Source organism: Anser brachyrhynchus (genome assembly GCF_964034855.1).
Source record: "Anser brachyrhynchus genome assembly, chromosome: 1".
Taxonomy (NCBI): Eukaryota; Metazoa; Chordata; class Aves; order Anseriformes; family Anatidae; genus Anser; species Anser brachyrhynchus.
This window is the reverse complement of record NC_137694.1, coordinates 190,518,551-190,534,134: the sequence shown is the minus strand read 5'-3', so window position 1 is coordinate 190,534,134 and position 15,584 is coordinate 190,518,551. Positions and strand designations below refer to the sequence as shown.

The following is a 15,584-nucleotide window of genomic DNA, read 5'->3' as shown; positions in this document are numbered from 1 at the left end:
ACTGAAAACCTATAAAATGGAGGAAGTTATTTGAATGTCCAAATGCAGTTTGCTTTTGAGAAAACCTAGCCTAAGAAGAAAAGAGGGTGAACCAGCCAAGCCTGGGCTGAGCCAGGTCTGCGTGGGCAGGCAGGGGCGAGGGTCCCAGCGAGGAGCATCCGCTGCCACCCTCGTGGCCTGGCTCCTGCTCCCCTGCTGCACAGGGCTCCAGTGGGAGCTCTACGCCTCATAGCCAAGGTGATAGGTATTCCTGGACACCCTGGCTCTGTTAACTGAAGTTTCATCTTTTATTTTTTTTGGTTTGGTTTGAATCGGTTTTCCTTTAATAGAAAAAAAAGTGTTCTCTGTTTAAGGTTATCCTTACCTTACTTGTTGAGTTTTAGTCTGTTTCCCCCTTCCTAAGAGAAATACAGCAGACAGCTTTTAAGAGAGCTTTTGCTACATCTAGTGACAAACCCTTTGAAGTGCCTGAAAAAAGGCAGTTCAAAAAGCCAATCTCCATTTAAATCTCTTGTTATAATGAAACCTGATGTGCTTTCATATTGCAGTATGTTTGGTTTTGTCTTTTATGGAAAAGCTCTGTTATTATTGCCTAGTATGGCTTTTCTTGATTCTGGCTGCTGTCTGAGACAGTATTGGCCTGTATGGGCTGAGAATTTCACAGAATCACAGAATTGCAGGGGTTGGAAGGGACCTCAAGAGATCATCAGGTCCAACCCCCTGCCAAAGCAGGTTCCCTAGAGCAAGTTCCCTGGCTGAAGGCAGGCAAGGAGATTTCCACCAGTTCTGTGCTGCAGTGATGGGAAGCTCCTGTTCCATGGGCCGTACCCAGCTGCACCAGCCAAATTATGACAGGTTTTAAAATGTGGTGGCAAACCTGGGAGTGGATTTTGGAATATCAGTTTGAAGATCTTGGAGATCTTCGTTTTGGCCTGAAGTATCAGAGATAAGCTAAGACAAAAAAATATTGGTCGTACATCATCCACACCTCTGGACTTTTAAAGCAGAGTATGCAAGAACATTGGAAAATGTACAAGGAGAATGAGTTGTGCATTAGCTGAGAGATGATTAAGATGAGGAGTTATCTGTCTCAAGGTGCTACTTGATCTTGTGAAATAGCAAGAAAATAAGGAATGATTTCAACTTCGACAGCTCATACTTGAACTATTGTTTCATCTCAAAAATTCTGCGATAGAAGGAGCATCCATGCCTGTTATTTACCGCTGGCGTGAAACCACGGGAGCAGAAAAAGATTTGTAACTTTCTTGAGCTAGAGGCTGTGATCTGAGTAGATAAGGTTTCTAGTGTCAGGAGTTATTTGTACATGACAAGCTTGACCTGTTTCTGTAATATAAGGTGGGAATCACTCCATTGCTCTCAGAGCTGTTCGATCAGCCCCATGCAGGGCAACCTCTGACACCTGGGGTTCACTCCTGTGCAGAGACATCATCCTGAGATAACATGCTGTCAGAGTACTCTGAGGACCATTACATTTCTTTTTAGAAGCAAACATAAAAAAGCTAAATAGCTCTCAAGACCAAGCAAATATTTTGGAAGGAAAACAATCAAAATGGAGGGTCAAAAAGCATGATTTTTTCCTAATTTTTTTGGAGCCCTCTTCTTTCAGGTACGTAAAAATTGGAACAGGATTTTTTTTTTTTTTTTAATGAACATTGTGTTTAATTTCTGTGTATGAAATGTGAGCAGCAGATGTGCCTCCTTCGGAAATGGGACCTGGGTGAAAAAGTGAGGATGCAGAGAAGAGCGTGTGCCCTTGGAAAGCACCCAGCAGCATTGAAACTGCCAGGGGTCTGTGAAATGGCAAATGGGCATTTGGAGAGCCTGGGCTCAGCAAGGGCAGCCCCAGTACTCCAGCACTGACACATCTTTCCCTGTCACACAGGGTGACATTTCTTCGAGGCTTTGCCTTCAGGCAGCCCTCCCTCCTCCCTTCCCAGACCAGGTGTCTGGGAGATGGTAAGGGGAAGTCTGGGTTTTACTCAAAAATTGTTCTGCTTGCTTAACTGGACATTTGGAGGGAATTAAAGACTTTATCAGACAGGCATGGGCACATGAAAAATTGAAATAATGGCATTTGGTGGAGGGGTAGGAGGCAGAATTATTCAGTTTTCCTTTCTAAAAGTTATGAAACTGCAAGTAGAAAATAAGAGTATACAGAAATTATGTGTTTTTCCACTACATTAAATCCTGTAAAAAGTCAAACACTGGATATTATGCATTCCTTGCATCCTGCATTCAATGCTTTCTGCTAGATGTAAGCTCATGTACTACATAAGACATAATACAGAATGTGAAAATGATGCATTTTAACTTAAAATGCATATTTCGTTAATTTTTAAATTCTCTTTGGCTCTTAACCTGCCTTCAGCCTCTTTGATATCTAACAGGACCCTCTCAAGCCCAGTTTCCCCAAATCCAGAAGATCACTTCTGGTCCAGCTCTGCTGTACCAGGGACAGACAGACATCTCTTCAGACAGTCTTAATTCTGGCATGTCCTAACTTCTGAGCATTTGATGTTTCAACCTTAGCTGTCTTCCTAGCATGTAATGAGATTTTTTTTCCTGAAAACATCTCTGCCCGAAGACAAGTCTAAGACTATGCAATACGAGGTGCACACAAGAGCACAAGGACTGACAGGGCAGAAGCCCAGGAGAAGTTGGGCTCTGCTCTCTCAGGAGCCCCAAGGGCAGAACTGCCCCAGGGTAGGTGGGGATGGGCAGAGCAGTCCTTTTGAACCAGACTTGGAGAGGGGAAGGCCTCTTCCTTTCCAGGTCCAGGCTGAGAACAGGTGTTTCACCAGCTACACCTCCTCCTCTGACCATCACCTCGTGTCTCATGTGGCCACAGCAAGGGTACCTTGCTGCAGATGACTGACGTGAGGGAGTCAGAAGGAGCTGGTATCCCCAGGGAACAGGCTAAGAGAGAACTCTGTCTCTGCTCCTGTTTAAACTGCATAGCCCACATGGTTAATCTGCCTTTTTTTAATATGAAGGGAATTTTATTTTTATTTTTATTTTTATTTTTTGTAATTAGGTCTGCCAATGTTTTTGCCTTATTAACAATGTTACTTATCTCAGAGCTCAGGATATTATTAGCAATTTTATATTCTGCAGTTGGTAGCTTTCTTGACTATGATTATCAGCATATTTTTTTTTGTTTGTTTCTAAATAATTCAGGATAATCTAAGAAGCAGGGAAAGACGTCTGACTTCACCACATATCCCTTGAGGGAGGTTCCGGATTGCTCATTTATGTTTTAATTGCTGTTTTATAGCTGTATATTTCTAGATGGCTTCTTACAGAACTATTTCCATACCATGCAATCATTCTTATAGACAATCCAAACACAGGGGTCTGGTGCAAACCAGATCTGCTCAAAGGTTTATTACCGTCATTAAGAGATGGAGAAATAACATGGGCATTTATAAATGCGCAAAGATTTAACAACTAACCAGGGTTTTCTGTGAGCACTAATAAAGCCTGGTGTCCCCGGAGGAAGCCCCATCACAGGGATCCCAGGCCGTCCCCAGCTGCCCACATCTCACAGCCCACATCAAAGCCCTCCCCTATGCCCATCCATGTGGCAGTGGCATCATGTGCTGGGGCTGGTGTGAAGCAACCAGGCCACCCAGACCTTCTGGTCAAGTCACCCAGAAGATGGGAAGATCACCTTGGCTGCTGGTGCTGTTTTGTGGGAGGGATTGGGCTGAATTGCGCAGCCATCTCCCTCCCTGCGTGCACCAGCTTGTCTTTCCGGCTCCCACTCAATGACCACCACTAAATCTTCACGAACTGTTGAGTTTGGTGCAAATAGGCTGGAGGTATCAAACAGTCCTGGGCAGTGGCTGAGCAGAAAGAAACCTCCTCTGGAGACCAAAGTAAAAATTTTTTGAAATCTATGGACAGAAATGGTTAACAAGAGAGCAGGGCAGGACCACCCCACCTCAGAAGTGAGCTGGTCACACTTCTGTGATGGAGAAAGGCAAGTATTCGTAGGGCACAATTTGTCAGGTGCGCTTTTTCAGATAGAAGATTTTGTCAGGTGATGTAATCGCCGTTGATATATAAGATACTGGAATTCTGGGAGCTTTGTAGGTGAAAAAGCAAGTCCATTGGGAAACTTTTTTTTTTTTCCATCTTCCTACATGCAGGAAAGCAAGGTAAAACTCTAAGGGTTGAGAATTTCTTGCCCATTGTTTTATATGCCCCATGATGAATAAGAACACCATTACCAAATAAATCCAAATCTATTTCTTCATTAAAAGAAACTATTTACAAACACACTATGGTTTAGCATTCTGGCTACCTTAACCCAGAGGTTACAAGCCATTTGAAGTAATTTGTCCAAGCTCTGGGTTCTCCTGTCAGTGAAGGGAAAGAAAGAGGCACTTGGAGATTCCCATCCTGCTGTCTTGGCCAGCTTCCTTGCCCACCTACCAGAACCCCTTGTTCAAATGACCACCTGCAAGTAGATGAAAAAGCCAGATGACATGCATGAATTTCCTCCAAGCTCTTCCCCCTGTAATTTCTATTTCTCCAGCCTGATTGCATGCTTGGGAACAAAGAGGAGTCTGGGAGCAGGAAGAAATGTCTGACAGAGTTAGTGCTTGATCATGAAAATGACAGGTTGATGGAATAAAGGTCTGTCATACCAGTTTGTTGCTACTTATTCCTCAAGGTATCAGTCTGAATCAACATCAGAAGCATTCAGATGACATTTCATATCTTTCAGATCCATCTGTTCCCATGCTTCAGGAATCTTGTCTGTGGTTTGAACCTCCATTTTTTCCTACAATGACAGATTTTCTTCCTTCTGTTGTGGGGCCTCTCCCTTCCAAGCTGTCTTTCTGACAAGGAAACAAATATCAGAAGGAACGCTGATATTTTGTCTTCAATCACCAGACCGCTGAAAAAGAGCCAAACACTCTCCACCCATTTCTCAGTTCCTTTAATTTTTACGCCTTCTCTTTAATTAGCGTTTGCTGGTCCCACTGGTTCCAACGAGTCAACAAGAAACACATGGCAGCCCTGAAAGACTTTGACAGGACTGTGGAGTGGTTTCAGGGCTGAAATAGCAGCAGCTGCTTCAAATCAGGAGCTGCACTGGCCGAGGAAGAGGAGGGATTATGTTGTGCATCCACAGAGGCTCAGGTGAATTCTGTTTTCTAGTCTAAGATTGTTCAGAGCTGATACAACTCAACCTCACCTCTGCAGCAGCTTTATCTATCAGCACAGTGTCCAGAGTGTGACTATATGAACACTTCTTGGCCTTGTAAAATGCTGTCAGGGAAAATTTATGTCTGAGAGAAGTGTTTGCTATCAGCAAACTGATCTCGATTGTGTTGATATATGGAAGATAAGCTCTTGTCCAGAAAGGAGACGGTATCTTTATTTATTGGCTTGATAGAAAGGAATAGAGACATGACATTTTGTACGCATGGTTGAGTATGAGCAGTGGGGGTGTTGAACAGAGTAATTACTTTTTAGATAATAAAGTGGAAGGTTAGTTTACTATTTTTTATACAATGACATAGAAGATTAATTTATGATACCGTGTACCCCTGATAAAATGATAGCAGGTGCTAGAAAAAACTATAGCTTAATATATCAACCACAGTAGTAAAGGAATGCTTAGAAACAAGCATGCAAAGTAGCGAGAATAGGATCTAATAGGTGTGCTTGAGTCTAGAAATAATTTCCTTTATTAAAAGAAGAAATTTTTGCCAGCTTAAGCCACAACATTGTGCTGCAGAGGTGTGGCAAAGGATTGTCAAAGGAAAAGGTGGAGCTCAAAATGTGGTAATGTCCTTGAATACAGAAAACCAAAGATCTGCTCATGCGTAATGACCCTGCTGTAGAACCTATTGTTAGGAGAGAGGAGCTCATGTGGTGGAAAGGATTTATATGGCTGAGGCAGATCAGCTACATACAAAGGTCCAGCTGGTCTTCCTAAGGTCCCTCAAGGCAGAGAAAATTAGATATTCCCATAGAGTCTTCTAACATCCAAACAGGCATCTAAAATTGGTCAATGAATCATGTCCCAGAGTGTCTATTTCTTGCTTTTGGTTATAAAAGGCATCAGAAAAGTCCATCAGGGACAGATGTCTCATGTCTGAGTAGTGATATGAAAAGTGTTGCTCATAGTGGAGCAGGCAGGTCATCAGCACCTGAGGTGCCCAGAGAGATTTTCCCATAATCTGTGTTTCACCCTGTGTTTAGTCGTGTTTTATTGAACAGCTGAATGCTGGTCTCCAGTGATCTGGCAGAGGACGGCTTGACCTGGTCGTTTTAACCCACTCAATTCATTGCAAACCTGGTTTTCAGAGTGTGGTGGTTTTACTCAGGTGGGCGGCCGAGCTCCACCACAACCGCTCTCTCACTCCCCCTCCTCAAAGAGGAATGGGGAGAAAATGCGATGAAAAGGGCTCAAGGGTTGAGATAAGGACAGGGAGATCACACAGTAATTATCGTGACAGGCAAAACAGACTCAGCATAGGGAGATCGTAAGATTTATTGCTTATTACTAACAAGCTAGAGAAGTGAGAAACAAAGAAACCAAAAGCACCTTCCCCCCCATCCACCCTCTCCCACCTCCTCCCCCCGAGCAGCACAGGGGAACGGGGGAATGGGGGTTATGGTCAGTCTATGGCGCTTCTTCCCCGCCGCTCCTTCTCGGTCACTCTCGTCCCCTGTGCTGTGGGGTCCCTCCCACGGGATGCAGTCCTTGTTGAACTGATCCGGCGTGGGCTGCCCACAGGCAGCAGCTCTTCAAGAACTGCTCCAGATATGGGTCCGTACCACGGGGTCCATCCCTCAGGAGCGAACTGCTCCAACCTGGATCCCCCACGGGCAGCAGCTCCTGCCAGGTCTCCTGCTCCTGCGTGGGCTCCTCTCCACGGGCTGCAGCTCCGGCCCGGGGCCTGCTCCGGCAGGGGTCTTCCACAGGCCGCAGCCTCCGTCGGTGCAGGTCCACCTGCTCCACCGTGGTCTCCTCCACGGGCTGCAGGGTGGAACCCTGCTCCACCGTGGTACTCCATGGGCTGCAGGGGGACAGCCTGCTTCACCATGGTCCTCGCCACAGGCCGCAGGGGACTTCTGCTCCGGCGCCTGGAGCACCTCTCCCCCTCCTTCTTCACTGACCTTGGCGCCTGCAGGGCTGTTCCTCACTCCTCTCACTCTCCCAGCTGCTTTTTTATCCTGTCTTAAATATGCTCTCACAGAGGCGCAAAACAACATCACTTATTGGCTCGGCTCTGGTCAGCAGTGGGGCCCTTACCAAACACGGGGCAGCTTCTAGATCCTTCTCACAGAAACCACCCCTATGGCCCCCTGCTACCAAAACCTCGCCACGTAAACCCACTACATAGAGAAAATATGGAAACTCAGAAAGAGGCAGAGAAGAAAGCCACAGAAATTAGAAGATATAAAGCAGAAGCCAAAGGGGAAAATGGAAAAGACCTAGCCTAAAATGAAAAAAAAAAAAAAAGTGGCTAGAAGGCTTAATTAATGTTGGCTAGGAAGTTAAGAAGAAATGAAAAATAAAACAAAGAGCAGAACTAATGTTTAGGAGGGCAAGAGAAGGAAGATGCTGAAAAGAAAGTTGCTGGGGAGAAAGAAGCCCCGTAAATTAACCAAAATGCAGCAGTACGTGCTGCAGCGAAATCCTTTCAGACTCTGCCTCCATTAAAGTTTCATAACGAAGGCTCAGTGGGTTTCTCAGTATTTCAAAAGTGTCTCTGAAGGTAGCAAAGGGGAGATGCACTGATAGCTCCTGGAAGACTAATGCATTAAATTTATTATGTCTGCAAGTGGCGCAGACCAGGTTGCTTTGGGAGAGCACTCAGGCATTGCTCTGCTCCCCCCCGTCATTAGGATGTCCCTCTTTGGGGCGTTTTCCATCCTTGGCTTTTCTCTCTTGTGATCACCGGTGAGCAAGAGGCAGGTGCGGGAGGGTGGGAGGCAGAAGCTGGGAACCACGGGGCTGCTGCAAGTGCCTTTGATCCCCTTTGGGGCTGCTACAAGCCCCTTCGGTCCCTTTGGGGCTGCTACAAGTCCCTTCAGTCCCCCTGGGGGATGCTGCAGGCCTCTTGGGTCCCATTTGGGTGGAATTGGAAAGACAAAGCCATCGCGCTCCCTCCTTCCTCCCGCTCTCCAGGTACCAGGCGAGCAAACCAGCGACCTGAAGGCGAGGAAAGGAGGCGGTGCAGCCCCAGGGAGATGCTCTCCTCCTTCCTCACCCCTGCCCGGGGTGGCTGCACGGCCCCGGGGTGCTCCAGCGTCGGTCGGGCAGTGCCCCCGCACGGTGGCAGCAGCGGCCCGCCTGGAAAACCGGGGGCAGAGGCTCCACCTGCACGGCTTTTGCCATCCACTGACACAGCACAACGGGAATCGGAGGCAAACAGCTGGAAAAAGCTCCCTTAAAAGCATCTGAGAGCCGTCTGCAGGCTCTGGCTGGCACCGATGTTCCCTTTGTTGCCATGGGATTAATTAACTTCATTACGCTCGCATTCATTTTGTGCCATTGCAAACTCAGAAGTGTTGAACAATTTATAGAAGCATCGCTGTGTATATCCTGGTCCTTGTCTAAGCAGCTTAAATCTCTCTTACTGCTTCCCGTCCTGGAGTCTGCTGGATTGCAAAGCACTCGGGAAGGCACCTCCGCTGGGTGGCTGCTCTGCTCCGTGATGCCTGGCTCTGTTGCTGCTGCTGGATGGAGGGTTTTGGTACCACCTGCTTTTTGGTGATGGAGGCTGCAAAATGTCACCTATTGAATGGATCAGAGGGAGCCACGAATGCCAAGAAAAATATATAGAGAAATATGAAAATAACAGAAGTAATCAGTACTTGTTCTGAGAAAATGTGATCTGCTCCTTCCCTGAAAATTTAATTAGCATACAGATTGAAATTCAAACGAGATATCAGACAAAGCTTGAAAAGGCCTAGCATAGAGCACTGAATGCGTTTCCGTGTGTTTTTTCATCATAAGCTGACTTCTGAGTCACAATGGCCAAAACTGAAACCTGTTCTCCTTTGCATGGCTTCTAAGGTGTAATGCTTTCCTTTAGGTATCTGTAAAAGCAGTTCAGAAGTATTTTAGACCCTTTTACCCACCAAAGAGAAAAGTAGGCTATTTCCAAAAATCCTCTTTCCCCAGGCTGTGTGCCAGGGCAGCCGGCTGACACAGCACGGGGTCCCATGGGGCTGCAGGAACCCATTTTTGTCACCCTGCCCAAGTGGGCTGCCTTGGAGACCACGCCACCACTGAGGCAGAATTTGTTGCTGCCTGCCCCAACAGATATCTTTTCTCCCTGATAAGCTGAATGGTTTTGACCCAGATGGTCACCTCTGGTTTGAACTTAGAGATAAGCACGGTGACAGCAGCTTCGTGCTGAGGCTCAGGACCAGCTCGTGGCAGCCAGGTTGTGTCATTCCACGAGGCTGGATGGGCCTCGAGGCTGGGGACAGGATAAACACCAAGCTGCATTGTCAGAGGCAGGAATAAAGCTAATTCCAGGTACTTAAGGGTTTACAGCCACAGCAGTGGATTTAATTATCACTTTACTGGGCTTTAAGTGAGCTGTAAGACTAATCTACATTTAACTTGCATTGCAGGGTCGGCAGCCTCTTTACAAGCTTCCTCAACAGGCAAGTGTCAAATTAGGGCAATATCAACAGATAAAGGGAAAAAAATAAAGACATTGATGGCCATAGATTTCCCAGCTGATATCTTTATACTCTGCTATAAAAGCCTATCACTGTTAATTTAAAGAGAAAATTGTTGACATCTCTTTCAAACTCTAATCATTAGGGAGCAACCTGAACCAAATATAACTAGAATCAAATAGCGTGCACATTTTATTGAGGAGTAACAGCACTCAGAGAGGCAGCAGCACCTTACGGTATTTACTCTTCCAGATAATCTCAGCCATCAGTTTGGGGCCAGATGCTGCACAGGAGTCCCTCCGGCTGACACAAGGCAGCACCTCTGCCACTGCCATGGCCAGGCAGAAGGTGTCGGTGCCATCAGCACACAGTGGTGTGGCCGGGTGTTTGATTTCAAGCAGGTTTTGAACAAGGCACCACTCTGCCGAGCCCTGCATGAGCGAGGGCTCGGCTCTTGCCGCCCGCCTGGAGCCGCCTGGCAGACCTTTGTGCGCCATAAAGGGGAGGACTTTGGCAAAGTCCTGCCCTTGGACTTTCACGCACATGGACCTGCTGACCCTGGTGGGAGGATTTTCAGGGTCACGGCACCTGTGACATGAGTGGGACGTGGGGTGCGGCTGGGGCTCTGAGCCCCCTGAGGACACCTAGACCCAGGCTTGGAAGAGCCTATCTCCTGTCCCGAGCCAAGGGCCATCCATGGGAAGGAAATCCCAGCTGGCAGCAGAAGGAAGGGAGCAGCCCATGTCTACAGCTCCTTTGTGGCCATCCCTGTGTTCTGCCTATGCGGGTTTGTCCCTCCTGGTTGGTCCTTCATGGGACAGGACCCACACTATGTTGTGCATCTAGTCCAAGCCAGGCCTACCTCCCTGCGTGGTCAGGGCTAGGTGCCTCCAGGGGGTTGTTAAACCTGGCCTCTGATGAGCGGCCTTCACATGACGCCTGTCTTTCTCCATCACTTGCTCAGAAAGCTCAGCCTAATGCTAAACACCCCTATTTTATAAGACCAAAGCTAGCCATCTACGGAAATGAATCCTATGTAACTGTGGAGAACACTACCTGACAGGCACAAACTAGAAATAAATCACCTGTTCCAGCCCCCTCTGTACATACCCCTGTTTAAGAATATATCTAAGCCTAGCACACAGCATACCCCCCCAAAAAAAACACTATCCGTTTCTTTCCACCTTTATCCCAGACCATTCCACTTATTGTGCTCTTGCCATAAATTACTCCCCTTGGCAGAGCTTAGGGACCAGCTCCTCGCTGCTTATCTTTCTGGCACAGAAAAGAGACACTGGAGCTGCCCTGGATCTTTGCAGAGGGGCAAACCGTGCCCACCGAAAGAGCCGAGGTGAGGGGGAGCTCCCTGTTATCTGCGGTTTGAAAGGAGGAGCGTTTCCTGCATGAACCCCATGCTCCGTGTCTGTTTGCACTGCTGAGAAGTGCTTCTTATCTTTTGGACTTTCAGACCGCTGAGTTTAAAGACGTACTGGAGCGAAACTATAGCTGCTGATGATCGAAGTACTATATTTAGGCTTCACTGTAACTTGAACACGGGATTATGAACTCCAAAATGTTTTTATATAAACTCTTCCCTCTCCCAACAGCAAGCCAAATACCCAATTATCCCATTGACTTTAACCAAGCCCAGTACAGTTCTGGCTATGTGTTGGTCCTGTTAGATTTAGAAACTGGAATTAACTACAGAAATAGAGATAGTAAAACAAAATGGCCAGTGAGGATGTTGTAGCTGTAAACCTCTTGGTTTGCCTGCTGATATTCCTTGTTATGAGAAGCCATCTGGCTTCAATCAGCATTCAGGTTTTGTTTTTTTGCTTTTTTTTCTCAGAAGTACCCCACAAAATTTCAGTCATGTGAGACACATCACCCAAGGTGAAGTGCCTCAATGGAAATCTATCTTGAAGGGATTTAGCCCTGAGTCTCAGGTAAATATTTTAGGTAAAACAATGTGGATAAAGCCCTGCTGAGCCAGCTGACCTTGGGGGAGGCAGACAGCGTGGTTATCTGGACTTCACTTATCTGAAATCCCCTGTTATTTGATGTGGGATTATATTGTCCACCACGAACTGGGAGATGGGATTCTGTGTTCCTCGATCGACCCGAGGTGCATGACCTAGTGTCCACAGTTAAATCTTGGGAAGGCAAGTGACCCTCTTCTGGAGAACAAACTGTTTTAGAAATGTGAAGAAACAAGGTGTTTTAGGAATGTGTGACTCGGGATGCACAGTTCATATGCAGTCATGCAGGGAAGAACCACACAGAGGAAAGAAAACTGGAATAATTTTGGGTAGGGCTGAGCAGAAATGCAGTTGGTGAGGTGGTCTGATAGCCCCCAGGCACTCACAGAGGTTTCTGTGTCTCCAGGGTTTTCCCAAGGGCTCTGTGAGTGCTATGAAACACCAGCACAGGTATTTTGGTCTCCTCTATGATTGTTTTTTACCAGCCACCTCCTAAAATCCTGCTGGTTCTTCACTCCCTCACAGGAACTTGGAGCACCCCATGTCTATCTCCAGCCAGGCTTCTCATGGCTATGCCCAGCAGAGCAACTCCCTCCTTGGGGAGCCTGGACCTGGGAGATGCACCAGCTCCACCTAAACTAGCACATAAAATGGACCACGGTGACTCCTCAGGCCCTGAGAGCCAGTGCCAAGGCTGGCCAGAGTCTGTGTAACTAAACCACCTGCCCGTGAACCATCACTGTCCCATCCGTACTGCCCGCTGGGAACTGTCCCGGGGATGTGCTGCCCCACGTGCCTTGCCCGAGCACTGTTTGGGAGGTTTTATTTTGGTTTTTATTTTTTAATGACGTTTTTAGTTCTTCTGGTTGCAGAGAAAGCCATGAAAATGTGACCCAAGAGGCCTATAAAGAAACCTGAAATCTGTCTGCTTCCCAGCCAAGGCTGTCTTAAAGTTTGAAACCATACATTTTTTGGAGTCCGATTTTGAGAGCCCACATTTCTGTTGCCTTGCACGACCACTCAGCTGATGTGGTGCAGGAAAGGCACTGTGAAAGCCAGAGGTGTCTTAGGTGTACCTCTGGAGCTTGTAGGCCTGATGGTGTCTCCTGTTGTACTGATAACACAAAGGGTTAAATTAAAAAATGAAAAAGAAGCACTGAAGAATTATTTCTAATCCCCTTTTGATTCACCAAAAATATTGATAATAATAATAATAATAAAAAAAAAAATAAAACCTTTTCACAAAAACAGCAGTAAAAAAAAACAAACAGTGCAGTGTGTTTACAATTAATTTTCAGCTTCTGAAAGCACCTCCTGAATGAAATATGTGTCTGGGCTGCGGGGGAACCAAGAAGCGAGAAAAGATAATGCTGGTGAGGGGAGAGCAGATTTATATAGTGTCTGCTGGTTCCCTTTCATTTTCTGAGCAGCAGGAGGAGATTAATGATATTGTCACAACAACATTAATGATGCTGTAAAATCATAAGGACAAAGAGAGCCAGGATTTGATAAAAGTGAGATTTACAGCTGCATCAGTCAATTTAATTATCTTTTACTAGGCTTAAACTAAGCAGTAAGACTAATCTCCATTTAACATGTTTTACAGGGTCTGCAGACGCTTTACAATCCTCCTCCATTCAGAAGTGTCAAATTATGGCAATATTGATAAAAGAGCGGTGTAAATGGTTGTCTAGTCAATCCCAGAACCAGTTAATATCTTTTTTACTGCATTGTAAAAGCCTATTACTCTCAAGTTTTGGAGTGAAATTTGTGGACAGTAATCTGAGTTGATAATGTTTAGGAAACAAGTGCAGAGGAGATAAAGATCCGCGTCCACCTGCCTGTGCTTGCTATAAAAGGCTGTGCTCGCTTTCCCTGCTAGGGAGCTGCTGCCTGCCCTCCAGCCCTGCAAACCCTTCCCTAACTGGAGCTGCTGCTCCTCGTGCAGCTCCGGCAGCTCCCTGGGGAGCAGCTTTTACACCCCATGCGAGGTGTTGACTGAGCACTGGCACAGGTTGGCCAGAGAGGTTGTGGAAGTCTTCAAAAACATCCGTGGGGATCTCCAAAACCAGCTGGACGTGGGCCTGGGCAATCTGCTCTGGGTGTCCCTGCTTGGGCAGGGGTGGCACCAGGGGCCTCCAGAAGTGTCTTCCAACCTCAGCCCTTCTGTGATTATGTGAGGAGGGCCAGGACCAAGGATGCCAGGGCACATTTATCATCGCTAGTGATGGCCAAGACCTGCTGCAGGCAAATGGGAGGAAGCAGCCACAGCACAAAGTCTCATTGAAGTCCAGGGGCACCGTGCACCCATCAGCAGATCACATCTTCATCATCTCACAGGGATGATAACTGATCGCCAACCCCCTCCAGAGTCTTACCTCTATTTCCAAGAGCAACAAGCGAGCATGCAGATTAAGTAATTGGATGCCAAATAATTACCTAAGTGTGTAACAGGCTATTTGTCCTCATTAGCTCATGTAAAACCATGACAGATTACGTGTGTCAGATTTCCATCTGCTGTTTTTTTTAAAAACAAGTCCCTTGAGGACTTCAGGTCACTCGGTTTGATTTTGTACTCTCCATCACTTTGTGGAGTTGCTCACACTTTCACAAGGAGGGTGTAAAACCCAGCCTTCTCCATCTGATGGACTTTTCTGTGGCCACTGAGCCCTACTTTTCCACCGAAGCATCTTCCTTTGAGCTACAGGGAAGCAAGGTTCTGGCATCAAGGACAGAGGAAAAATGCTTAAACTTGCACTTTTTTTGATCTTTGATTTTCAATGAAACTGAAGAAAATGCAACTCACAAAACAGGCAGCAACCCCCAGCAAGGTACTCTTTGACACTTGGCAGCTCGAGAAAATCCAAGTCTTTCTAACAGGCTCTCTTTCCCTGCCCTCCAAGCAGAGGACCATCACTCTCTCTATGACCAGGTATCACTGGCAGTCAAGAAATGGATTTTCTGCAATTTGCTACAGGGTCTGGGTCTGAGAACTCAGGGTTGGAAATTTAGATCCCACTTTACCTTCCTTTATTGCAAGCTGTTGCCTGGCTGTAAGTGCTGTGGGCTAACCTATGGATTTGGGCCATCTTTTCTGCAGCTCAGGTGGCTCTGAAGTCTATTTTTGGGATATTATGGTCTTGCTAATCCAGTCAGGCTTCTTGCAAAACCAAGGTCTGGACTCAGGCATGCCCTGTGCTGTTGCTTTACAGTTGTTCTGGTCATGAATTATTTTAAAAAGTCAACAAACACAGAATCACTGACCACGGTGTTTCTACAGTACCTTATTTTTAGCTCTCTCATAATCTCTGTCCATGGGTAATAATAAAAAAAAAAAAAATAGTTTTCTTACCAGGCCAGGAAAAGAAGCATTTTTTTCATTTTTTTTTTTAACAATTCACTCAGACAGTTTACAGCAAAAAATGTTAACAGCAATCAAGTCTTCCTACTTCAGGTTATGTTTGAAACACATTGTAGCCCTGCCTTACCATTTGCTTTCTTTAGCTTGCTAATGCATCTAATATCCTAAATTACAGTGCATGTGACGTGCTTTTGACAGCACTGGGTGGCCCCCCTCGTCTTGTAGAACTGGAGGGTCTGGTGGAGATGCCCGCAGGAGAAGTTTCCTTCTCCAGCCCAAATACCACCTCAAAACCCAGCTCATTCCAACCCCAGGACATTTTCCATGGGGTGGGCTGTTAGAAAACCAGACCTGTTAAAATCAGGCATGTTGTGTGTGACAGGCTCTGCTGGCCTCCACTGTGCAGCCTCCCATTCCCAGCCACTGCCCCCGCGGGGCTCAGGCCGTGGGGCACGACCAGGTGGAGAGCCCGACCCACAGGACCGCAGATGGGGACAAGCCAGTGCTCTGCCATGGCTGGAGGGAGGCCTTGTGCACCTGAGCTTTGAAAAGTTGTGAAT

At 46.6% G+C, this 15,584-nt stretch overlaps 1 long non-coding RNA gene across 1 annotated transcript; it reads left to right on the top strand.

Annotated features, from left to right (window-relative positions):
* The first annotated feature begins 2,020 nt into the window (after window positions 1–2,020).
* LOC308176666 lies at window positions 2,021–12,335 on the top strand. Its single transcript, XR_013938462.1, has 3 exons — window positions 2,021–5,172; window positions 8,177–9,666; window positions 9,937–12,335. It is a non-coding gene; the product is annotated as an uncharacterized lncRNA (long non-coding RNA).
* The last annotated feature ends 3,249 nt before the right edge of the window (window positions 12,336–15,584 follow it).